The sequence below is a fragment of the Olea europaea genome, unplaced genomic scaffold (assembly GCF_002742605.1).
Source record: "Olea europaea var. sylvestris unplaced genomic scaffold, O_europaea_v1 scaffold1352, whole genome shotgun sequence".
Classification (NCBI taxonomy): Eukaryota; Viridiplantae; Streptophyta; class Magnoliopsida; order Lamiales; family Oleaceae; genus Olea; species Olea europaea.
In genome coordinates this window covers 169,560-181,406 of record NW_019231018.1, presented here as the reverse complement: position 1 = coordinate 181,406, position 11,847 = coordinate 169,560, and the positions used below count along the sequence as shown (strand labels likewise).

General features: G+C 28.3%; 1 long non-coding RNA gene across 3 annotated transcripts; it reads left to right on the top strand.

Annotated features, from left to right (window-relative positions):
- The first annotated feature begins 4,826 nt into the window (after nt 1-4,826).
- On the top strand, nt 4,827-9,590 carry LOC111375249. Of its 3 annotated transcripts, XR_002699285.1 has the most exons (5): nt 4,827-4,941; nt 6,234-6,351; nt 6,440-6,586; nt 6,673-8,311; nt 9,176-9,590. It is a non-coding gene; the product is annotated as an uncharacterized LOC111375249 (long non-coding RNA). The 3 variants fall into 3 exon arrangements; XR_002699286.1 differs by lacking the exon at nt 4,827-4,941 and having other exon boundaries at nt 5,069-6,351; nt 8,233-8,311; XR_002699284.1 differs by lacking the exon at nt 4,827-4,941 and having other exon boundaries at nt 5,069-6,351.
- Nucleotides 9,591-11,847: the final 2,257 nt, after the last annotated feature.

Genomic DNA, 11,847 nt, shown 5'->3' with positions numbered 1-11,847 from the left:
TTAATTTGAAAGCTTAATCCCCTAAATCTGCAATGTTTATCTTTGGGGACATGGTATTGGTACGCACGTGTCGCTGTTTGTTTTATGGTCTGCTGAATGGATAACTTCAACCTTCAAAAGCTAACAATGGTATTCCCTCAATTCCATTTATATAAGTTGATTTTGTTTTTTTACACAAATTAAAAAATTTTATTTCATGTTATTGAAAAAATAATTTTTGTTAAAATATTTTCTAATTTATCTTTATTTATATTTGTACAATTTCAAAATTAAGCGGAGAAAACTAGTTCTAATTAGACAAATTAAATAAAAATATGTTAGTAAATAAACAAAATAAAATATTCTCAATAAAAGAATATAACTATATAATTAAGACAAAAACAAAAAATAAAGAAAATCAGCCTATATAAATGAAATTAAAGGAGTATGATTTAGATATTAATACGTAAAACTTTAAAGAATAATTATATTATCTCCACACTTTATTTTTCAAACCATATTATAAATACACTTCCATCTAAAACACTTTTTTTTTTAATAAATAGTCACTAATTTACAAATATAACCCTAAATTAAATACTCATTCCGTCTCATTTATATGAATTTGTATTATTTTCACACGGATTAAAAAATATTATTTAATGTTATTGAAAAAGTAATTTTTGCCAAGAAATTTTCTGGTTTATCCCTATTTAATTTTCAACAACTAGTAGTAAATTATTGTTGAAGTCAGTAAAGAATTTGAAAATTGATTTGAAGAAGTAGGTAAATTATTGAAAATGTGTATATATTTAGATAATTTCAAGAAGTAGACAAATTAAGCGGGAAAAATTTATTGTAACTATGCAAATTAAATAAGGGTGTATTAGTAAAGGAACAAAACAAAATATTCTACACTACTAGTTGCTGTCATGTGCGTTGCATAAATTTTGTATTTATTGTATTTATATTAACGTATGAATTTTAGTTTTTTGAATGTTTTTGAAGCAATATCTTAAAATGTTTCCATGATTTTGAAAATAATTGCAAATTACTTCTAGTTTTTATAATTGTATAACAGTATTTTGTCACATAAAGAAAAAATATGCTTGAATAAGAAATATATAAGGTTACACAAACTATTTTGCTTGTATTGTTGACATTCAATATTTGACAGTGTTTAAAGATTCAGCCACAAAGTTTATTACAAAATAACAGTAAATTAATTTACAGAGAAGTAATTGATCTATCATCGCATACTTTGCGTACCATGAACATTGGGAGTTCGTTATAGTAACTCAAACACGTATGTGTCACCTATTTGAAGTTGTTTCTCTCTGACGTATTGTGACCAACCGTGGTGAAACATCATATGTCACAATTTGTTGTCAAACTCATAGAAATAGTCTAGTTGCGATGCGAAAAGTTATGGATTCGAACACTTCGTATAAATTTAGGAAGATGTTCTCCATTGAATTTGAAGGCAAATACTAAAAATAAAAATAAAAATGAGCAAAAGAAAAAAAAAAGGAATTAAAAATTGTGGAAACATGAGTAAAAGAAAACATACAATTTTGCGACTGTCACTACGTTGAATGTTAGCCTAAAGTCAGGATTTCCTATATGGAATGTCTCTTCTTCAATAACTTCGGTGTCGGAGTGGTATGTATCATAAGTTATTTCCAACTGTGAATCGTCAAATATTGAAACATTGAAGGTAGCATTTCCAATATATTCGAACACAATAACATAACCATCTTGTAAATTGTGATGGTCGAAGAATTGTTCCCATCTACTAGCTAGACAAATGTCATTATGAACTCTTTCTAGTTGTATGGTAGCAATTATACCATCGTATCCAATTAGACGTATTTTGTTGCCAAGTTCATGTCCTGATTCGACAAAAGATCTTGGAAGCAACTATACAATGAAAAATAAAAGTATTTTTAGCTAATATATGATTTTATTAGTTTTAAGAAAGTATAAGCATTATCATAAGACTTACCAGTCGAATGTTATGGTTTAAAGAAATGTCAACAATTCGAAAGAAACGGTGTAGTACATCCATACCTGACATGATAATGATTAGTGATGGAAAAACATAAATTTAGCAGTAACAACACAATTTTAGGTTGAGTGAAATAATTACTTCAAAATTGAACAGGTCACAAGCACGAGAAAAAAACTTGTGATTTTGTAAATGCATTGTCAAAGAAATCTGTATTTTTTCTGGTATATTTTTCTCTTATAAACCTACTTTCTTCACTGATTTTTCCCAGGAGGCAATGTCTATAGTATAGCAAATAACGTGTAGTTGATGAAATTGGATAAAAGAAAATTACAAACAAAATTTTCATTAATCATAATATTATTATATCAACTGATTATATATACATTGGAAAATGTTAAATATGTAGAATTGGAAGTTTCAAATCTCGAAAAATCATCAAATGATTAATACATTCAAGTTTTCAATATGAAGATATCAAATATAACAAATATAATTTAGGTAAATAGAGATATTTTTATTAATAGATAAGCATCAAACTTCCAACCTAAGTAAAACTTAAATTAAATAAAATTACCTTCTTTTTTTAGATTTGGTTTGTGGTTGTGCTAACTTGAGATGAAAGATGGAAGAGGTGAAATTTGTTCCATAAGTTGAGAGATGAAAGGGATTAAATGAAATAGTGAAAGAATAAAAAGTGATACATTTCTGTCATTTTGATTTTGGCATGTATTTTGTTTGGATTCTTAGGCAGGATTCTTTCTTTTTTTCCCAGGTTACTATTCTTTTTCACAACTTATTTTTCTTCCTCTTTGTATTATGTTTATTATGTTTGTTCATTCATCTGGCTTTTGTTTTTGGTATTATAGTGATTCTTTTTTGAGAGTCTGCTCTCTCTCTCTCTCTCTCTCTCTTGGCACTATCTTGAAGTTAGACATATTTTTTAATTATATTCTTTCGTTAACATAAAAGAAAATATCGATTTAATTTATAATTTGTTATAAATGTATAAAATTTATATAATATTGAATTTCCTAAGTACTAAATGTTGTAATTCAATATTGTCTTCTTTTTATATAATTGTATTTCTTGCTTTGGGAATAAAAAAAAAGAGTGGTTATGAAATTGCTAACACTGCAATTTTAGTTAAATTTTTTTTGTTGAAGATGAAATTGATTTTACTTTTTTATGGTATTTGTAAAAAAAAAAAAAATTATTGTAATTTTATCAGTGTAGCAAAAAAATTTATTATGATTATTTACAAAATTTTCAACACCAAAAAATAAATCTATACTCATAACCTGCCAACTTAGTAAAGAAATAGATGAAATAGTAAATGATTATAACAATCACGTGAGTGTTTTAGAAAAAGCCAAAAATCATTGCAAAAGTTTTTACATTTCAGTGGTAAAGTTATTGTATGTATTGTACAATCAATAATATATTTTCACTATTCATTGATTTCAAATTGGAGCTCTTTTTCAACTGTTTTTCTTTCAGGATATTGCTAATTTGAACAAAAATTGAACAGGTAATTGTTGTTAATTTTTGACAATTTCCTTTTGTTGTGATTCTTTGGCAGGATTGTTGGCAAGATTCTCTCTTTTTCTTTTTTCACATGTTGGTTTTCTTTCACTTGCTTTTTATTTTGTCTTCTTATTATGTTTCGATTCGTTTGGCTTTTGTTTTTGTATTTTGTTTCTCTTCTAGTATTGCAATGATTCTTTCCTTTTTGTTTTTGAGAGTTTCTTTTATATATATATATTGAAGTTAGACTTATTCATTTAATTATATTTTTTAATTAGACTTACAGTTTTTTATAAAAATATAAAATTTATTTTATATTGAATTTCTGAATTACTACATAAAAAATAAAGAAAATTCAATGTTGTAATTTTTTATCATATCATCATAGTAAATATTTCACTTTGATGCATATTTTTAAGCTAATAAAATAAAAAAAAATTGTAGAAGTCAAATTTTAATTATTATAGACAAATATTAGGCTACATGATTTCTAGCCAAAAAAAATAAAGATTTCGGAGTGTGGCACAATGTGTGGTGTAACTGCTCTGCACAACATTTGTAATTATTTTTTTGTTCATTTAAATTATTAAATTAGTAAATAAGATGAAATTAGGGAGTGTTTGTTAGTATGGAAATGGAAAAAAAAAAGATGTAAATTGAAAATTCCAACTTTTGGTGTTTTTTCCTTTAATTGACAATTTTCATGTAAAACAAAACCAAACGAATATTAAAAAACACTTTTATTTCAACATTTTCCACCTGAAAAATTATACCAATCAAACACAATAATTTACAATTCTAGGCAATTCAATTCCCTGAAATTCATTTTCTAGGTAATTCATGTTTCAGAGTGTGGCACAATGCGTGGAGTAATTGCTTCGCACAACATTTGTAATTATTTTTTTGTTCATTTAAATTATTAAATTAGTAAATAAGATGAAATTAATTCTAGGTAAATGCATTTGTTTACTTTTTTGTTACTAATTTTTGAGAAATTTGATATGTATATATTTTTTTAGTGTATTTTTCTTAGCTTAATAATACTAATGATTATTTTTAAAAAATTCTATAGGTAATAACAAATCTATACTTAACCAACCAAGTTGGTGAAAAATTATTAAAATAGTAAATGAGTTCAGCAAACCAATCGCGTGAGTTTGAAAATGCCAAAAAATGACTACAAAAGTTTTTGTATATTAAAAATTATTTTACACGGCAAAAATTCAACAAGTAAATAAGAAAGTTGGTAGCAATTCACGTGATTTTTTTGGAGAATGTCAAAAAGTTAGTACAAACTATTCACGTCAAAAGATTTTATATGAGTGCAAACTATCCATTTCTTTGAATTTCAAATTGGAGTTTTTCTTTCAGCTGGATTTTTCATCTCTAGCAAAATCTTAAGTCAATTTAAAAAAAAAAATTACCAGGTAATTGTTTATGATCTATCTACAATCTTACTTTTTGTGGATTTTCTTTTTGTTCTACTTAATTTGTTTTTGTTCTTTGCCGTGAAAAATTTTTTGGACTATTTTTTATCTACTTTGATGTATTTGGAAAGTTAAATGTTATCTTTTTATTGATTTTTGTTGTGTTCGACTCTATATAAAGAAAGAGACAGGATCTCAGAAACAAAAATGAAGGTAAAGATATATTCCATGGATACATACAATTGGAATATAGGTCTACATGAATGTTTTTGAAATGCTTAATTTTGATTGCTAATTTTTGGAGTTCAAGAATATACTGTGATAGTGCCTTCTTTTATTTTAAAAAATTAATGTTTTGTGTTTTTTGAGTATACTTGTCTGCTGGGTGCCTTTGATTGCTTGATATCTTTATTGATAGACCTTAACATGTTGTTGGCTTTTTTATTCCTTTAAATTTTCCACACTACAAATTTATATGTCTCCATGTGGCATGATTATCTAGAACCATACATCAAAGTATTCACTTTGTTATCGTCTATCAGGATATGCTTTTGAGTACACTGTTTTATAGCACTAAATTTTTGTTTATTAATTTGTTATGTGGATAAAAGTGGAAAATATTTGTGTAAAGTATGTTTTAAATTTTATTTGTAACCACATTTTCTCCAAAGCTTTGTCGGGAATCGTGAAAGAGGATATAGTGCCTCTTGGGGCGGCCGGTTCGTTTGTAAATAAGTTTTGTTATACCTATGGTTTTGTGCTACTATTAGTCAATATCCAAATCATCAATACGTTAGAGATTTGATACAATTGTTGCAAGCAGGTGAACAAGCATCACTAATGTGCAGTAATTTTCATGGATTTATATATGGATTCATGTACAGAGAAGAAGAGCAATAATTTAGTAGCAAGTTGATACATGAATTCATAATAAGGATTGTGAAATCTGGTAAAAACAATGAAGTGTGAGTAAGATTTTATGACCATCCTGCCCATTTCAGAATGAAAGAATTTTGCTTAATCACTGAATTACCTTGCCATGAAGCATCTATTAATCTTGACGGTAGTAATCCTCGACTTAGAAACCAGTATTTCAATGGTGTGAAAAGGATTTATATGAGAATACTTCGTGATGTCTTCCATTCATGTGAAGATCGAGAAGATAAATTGAAATTTGATCGGTTATGTTGATAGAGTGTGTTTTCAAATCAACTGAAAGACACAATGATTATAGAATGCTAGATATGGTTAAGCAGCTTGATGATTTTCTTTTGTATCTATGGGGTCGAAAGGCATACTTTGTTTTGTTGAATTCATTGCAACAATCACACCTAGAAAGAATATAGAGAATGCAACAAGCTGAGCAAATGGAGTGTAAATACGCTACATGAATATCCTCTTGCTTTTCAGGTATTTCTTTTTTTACTAATTTTTTTATGTATTGTATACTTTAACGTTGTATATATATCTAATATTTAGCTTCAATTTCATGTTGTAGTTTTGGATATACAAAATATTTCCCAATATTGGAAAGAAATTTGGACACCGAAGAAATAAAACATTACAAATTTCAAGAATGCATAAATGGAAGCTGAAGGAAATATTGATAGACAAAATTGTAAAACAATATTTGACGACACACGAGGTATGGTAAATACATTTAAATATTTTATTATGATATAGCATAGAATTCTAATATTTTATTACATTTATATATTCGAGTCCTTGTAGTATTACAACCAACAGAAGAAGATTTGCAGACAGTGTGGTCACTACTCTGTCATTACCATTACACAATAAACATATTATATTGGACGTAAATGTCATTGGAGAACTTGACAACACTGTACCACAAATTTCACAAGGCAATCGTGTGCAGCAAACAATTAATGCTGATGATACTGGTACTTCTAGAACATACACTTTAGTTGGAGTGGAGGCTAATTATGCTTCTGTTACTATGTAACAAAAGAACAGATGGAAGATATGTTCGGTACACATAGGCAGTATGTATTTGGTCTGTGTGATAACTTGAAGGCACACTTGGTTGAAGAATCAAGAAAACAACAAGTTGAATATCTTGAAATCCAAAAGCAAATGTTTGAAGAACGGTAAAAATGGCACAAACATCAATATCAAGAGCTGCACTCTGCCTTCCAATCTAGTATGCAATCTACATCATATGTGGATACTTAAGCTTTTTGCCAGGATTTTTATGGTACACACATGGTTGAAGAATTAAGAACACAAGAAGCTCATTATCAAACAATTCTTAATAATAAGAAAGAATTCTTTCAGCAACAACAAAAATGGCAAGAAGATCACTATTATGGAATGTAATCTTATGTGGACAACAGTTTAACATCAGTGAGACCTTACATTGATGAACAGAACAACATGTTGAATAGAATGGGTGTTGGAGAATCAAATATGGAAGCTATTGTTGGTTGTTTAAAGCAAGATACTCCTGGCTCTAGCAATAAAATTAGTGGCAAGAAAGGAAGACCTGAACAAACTCAACCTGATATGTCCACAAAAGAGAAGTATAATAGGAAGATAAAATCTTTAGGTTATCCTCTAGAGCACTATTCTATGGAGAGGTATTCAACAGTTAAAGATTGGGTGATGCTGAATAAATCAAGGTAAAATAGTTACATTGTATTCATTTAACACTAACCTAAACTATGATATACAGTACATATTGGAATTTTGGAGGCAATATGTATGGAAGAGACACACTAAAAAATATAATAGATGAAGACAAAGATATCAACGTTGCTGTTAGTGAAGGTTACAAATCATAATTAATTTCAATCTACACTTGACATATCTAATTTATATATATTAATTGTATTAGACTATAGAGATGGAGTTAAAGTTGTTGAGGGGATTGATTAAAGAAAGCTATACTCTACTCTATAAAGAGTATGTAATTTTGGACTTCAATTTTGAAACTGAATACATTCATCAAATGATGTAGCAAAGAAATTTAAAAAAAGGAAGTCCTTGTGTACATGATCGTCAAATGGATTTCATTGTGTTACAAAAATACATTAGTGGCAATTTGCCAGAGGCTAGTCATCCATGGGTAGCATGCAACTATTTATTAATTCAATGTTCATATCCAAGCGATTATAATTGTTATATTTTTGTTGTTGATTTTCGTGAGTTGAAATTTCAAATATATGATTGTAGTCATGACATTCACACATAAAGAGAAATCAGGAAACAAGTAGGTCCAGTATTTGAAATACTTCAAATGTTATTGACAAATTCAAATTTTTGTTCTAGCATACCTGATTTAAGAAAATACAGAAACAAGCGGCTTAAAGTGGAGATTATAACTTACTTGTCTTGCGCAAAATAATGGGTAAGTATTTAAAGCATTTAAATTGTTTATTATTTACTACAACATTGAATTTTCCTTTTAATTTCAATTTATACATTCGTTAATAGTTTAGCCTAAAGTAAAAAAAAAAAAAATTGTATGTAGGCCAAACTGTACTTTTTGCCCTCAAATATATAGAATGCTTACATCTCCATACATCCTGATTGTACTTGTGATGTAAATGATAATTTAAATACACATGCTCAATGCTGAGAATGATTGCTATGTGATAAGTTAGTTTTCAATCAATTGAAAAATTATTTATTCCTCTTGCTTTTCTCTTCATACATATATTGGAATAATATAAAAAGAAAGAGTAATTATATGGTGAGGAAGAGTAGAAAAAGTAGAATGCCCTTTGATTAATATTTTGTAGGTCTATACACATACTTTTCCCTTTTTTCGATGATTAATTCTCCTTACTCACTTACCGTTATTTTTGTTGCTAGAAAGATCTGGAAATTCCATCTTCTTCTTGTCTTTGGAATTCGGGATTAATATTGTTTCAAATAAAGTAAATGAAAAACAGAAAATAGAAATGCCTTGATTAGTGTTGACAATTGTGAAATTACATGTATCCTGCTATCCGACTATCCAACCATACAAAAAACAAAGTGAATAACTAAAGCATAAATGATGTAAGTATCATGCCTACATACATAAATTGTCAACAACAATGTGCTTGGCAGTTTTCAAATAATTACATTAATGAATAAAATGAAGCCAGGACCAATTTCACAGCAAAGAAAGCAAAATAAACACTTCAATTATTATTCAGTCCATCTTTTGTTTTGGAACCAAAAGATTTGTGCCAGACATATTTGAATTGTTGTTTTCATCACACAGAATATTTGAATTTGAAGCTTCATCTGAAGACCTGAAAATGTCTCTCTTTGCTTGAGGTGACAAATTCTCTTGAGAGTGTATATAGGTACTTTTTTCACCTGTTGTACCTATACCTTGAAATATCAACATTTTCTTGGCTTTTTTACTCCTGGATTTGTCTGGTCTAAATCTATCATAGAGATAATGTCAAATCTATAGCTTGATGAATTAGGCTCAGTTTGGAATGCTTTCAAGTAGAACACTCGTTCAGGATTTTTTATTGTTTTAACGACAGCTTCAAAGTATGTTTGTGAATCTTGTATGTTAATGATGTATTCTATAAATATTGCTTGACCAACATGTTTATGGAGCGGCAAAATGTTGAAGTTACATCAAAATTCTTACAAAATTGGTTTGCTCCATCAGAGAATGTGCACTTGTAAATAACAGTTTATCAGCTGCTTCACCAATTGCACTTGTACTAAGTGAGCCTGTGACATTTGACAGCTGCACATATGCTCTATTCCTAAAGTGTATTTGGTACACATTAAACAAATAATTAAGATAATTAAAGAAGGTACGTATATCCATTTAATAAAGTAAAATATACCGAGAAATAGCTTTAGAGTTTGGATTCTTACAAAAAGTACAAAGATAAATTTCTCCAAAATCAGCATTTGATCGTCTATAACAGTTGTTACAAGCCATGTACCAAGACTTGTTATCAATTTTGTCTATAATTGCTATGTCATTTACCCAATAAAACTTGCGCTATGTCAAAAACTAAACAGAGGAAAAATAAGGAATTCTAAGTAGGAGTGAATTTACTTCGCACCTGTGGATAAAGATTTGTGGGGCTTCTTTCCATGTATGATTTTTTCAATACCAAAACATCTATTTTGATTGAATTTTCTTTGAGCCTTAGTAAATATTGTAGTAAAAAGACATTTAAAATAAAATTAGTAATATGTCGATAGAGATGCGGGAAATATAAAAAAGAATAATAAAATAAAATTAATTTATTCGACATACCATTTTGTCATTTCTTTTACTTCTATAAAAAGGTATATTTATGAACAACGTGCTATGGACTTTTGTGGACAATTTCAAACCTGTATTTATGTGTAAAGCATTACATATACTGTAAGCTGTATGCTGATGTAACGGAAAACATACCAGCAACTAAACACATACCTAAGAAAGACGTAACTTTGAGATGTGTTGCAAAGATGACTTATTTTTTCTCAATGTTGTCAGGTATTATCCCAAAGTGTAAGCATCATTGTTTTGAAATTTTTGTCCAGAAGTAGCACATCTTATACCCAGTTTGGTTGTCATGTTTTGATTGAATCATTCGTTTAGGCGTCATATCAATTGCAACCGCAAGTATATCTGAAAATTTAAATTTTAAAATGACCTTTGCTTACTTTTCTAAATATAACTACTAAGTAATTCAATTATAACTACTAAATAATTCAATAGTTCAAGATAACATATCACCAAATAATAAATCATGAAATAACAAATATGCATTTCTTACTTATTCAGCATCTGTATCCATATACTATTCCGCTTTATGAAAATGTGTCAGCTGATATGTTTAAAAAATAAATTCCAGATTATCTTCATTTAGTTTCTTCGGACATAGTCCAGTGCTGAGATCATATCGAATATTTTTAGTTTATCATATTGTTCTTCACATAAGCTTTTGAAATTGCATAAGTTTTTCCCATAACAAGTTGATCCTCAAAAGCACTGATATTGGAATCATATAAGCTAGTTTGGATAGTATTTCCCTGAAAAGTGCGGAGGAATTTCATAAATGTTCTTAATTATTATTATTAGTTATCATATTATAAAATAATAAAAAGAGGAAAGAATATATGAACATACAATGAGAAGTCTTAATAGTTTTGAATAGTTTTGAAGTTTTCACTCATTTTTCTAGTTATTCATTTTTCTAGAGTTTGTATTTTGAAGCCAAATTATATTGCTTTTGCTCTATCTGTTTTTGACCTAAGGAAAATTGTGCAAAAATAGGGTTAAACTAAGAAAACATAGCTAACGAAGAAGATGAGTTACCTGAGTATCCATCAACACCAGATGTTCATACCTTTCATTGCCTTGCTTCGAAGATTTTGGTGATTGTTTTTCTATTACAAGGACCTTGGCTTTCCACTTCTCATTGTTTGAGACAATTTCTGGTATTAGTTTGTATTCCTCTTCCATTCTAAAATAATATGTCAAGTGCAGTAGGGTAGAAGATTTATGAGCTAAAAGAAAGATCACTCTTGTGTGCAAAGCAAGAAATGAAATGATTTAATGGATATAGATATATATAGATGTAAATAGTCAAAGTTTGAAAGAAAAAAATAGATAAAATCGGTGAAGTATGACAAGTAAATCAGTTGATTGCTGAAATTTCTCAGTATATAACTACATTCTAGAGTCATGTATGAGAATGGATTAGTATTGGTATGATGAAATGTACAAGCAATAATCGATATGACAAGCAACTATATAAAAAAGTAGGCAATCATGAAGAAAAATGTGGTAGGTTGATGACTGAAGAATTTCTAAACTATAAACTCTACAATAAAAAAGAAAAAATATATATATGTATAGGATTGGATTAGTACTGGTATGGTATGGTGAGTCTGCAACAAAAATCAGAGGTATGACAAGCAACTCAT